This window comes from Octodon degus, unplaced genomic scaffold (genome assembly GCF_000260255.1).
Source record: "Octodon degus isolate 3935 unplaced genomic scaffold, OctDeg1.0 scaffold00567, whole genome shotgun sequence".
Lineage (NCBI taxonomy): Eukaryota > Metazoa > Chordata > Mammalia > Rodentia > Octodontidae > Octodon > Octodon degus.
The window spans coordinates 4421-4954 of record NW_004525143.1 but is presented as its reverse complement, the minus strand read 5'-3'; positions in this window follow the sequence as shown (position 1 = coordinate 4954).

Here is a 534-nt window from a genome sequence, read left to right as displayed (position 1 = left end):
CATCTGGCTTGCACCAGCTGACCACAGACTGCGTCCCGTTAGGATGTGAGCCAAAGCAGAACTCTCCTCCTTCAAGTTTAGGGTGCCAAGCAGCTTCCCTGGCAATGGGAAATACGACTATGCACTCATTCCATGACAGAGCTTCAATACTTCGTAAAAGAGGCTGATATAGAAAGAAGCAACTTCAGATAAGCAAATCAAGCAGGAAGGCCAGTGTAGCTGTTAGAAAACTCCCAATTATACTAGGATGCAATGTGAGGCATAAATGATGAGAACAGCTTAGTCAGAGCTGCTCTCTGACGTAGCTGGTGGTGCTTCTGATTATCTAAGCTGCGCGGCCCTTCCGAGTGAAGGCAAGCTGGACTCCAGACGGCACATTCCTTAATAAAAGATTCCATAGCAAAACCTTTTATCCACCTTGATTTTTTGATTTTCTGTTCTCTAAGCCTGACTCTAATGGTAGTGAGAACCTGTGAGAGAATAAAACTAGTGCCTTGCATGTGGCTACATAAGTGGAGACCACTGGATGAGGCC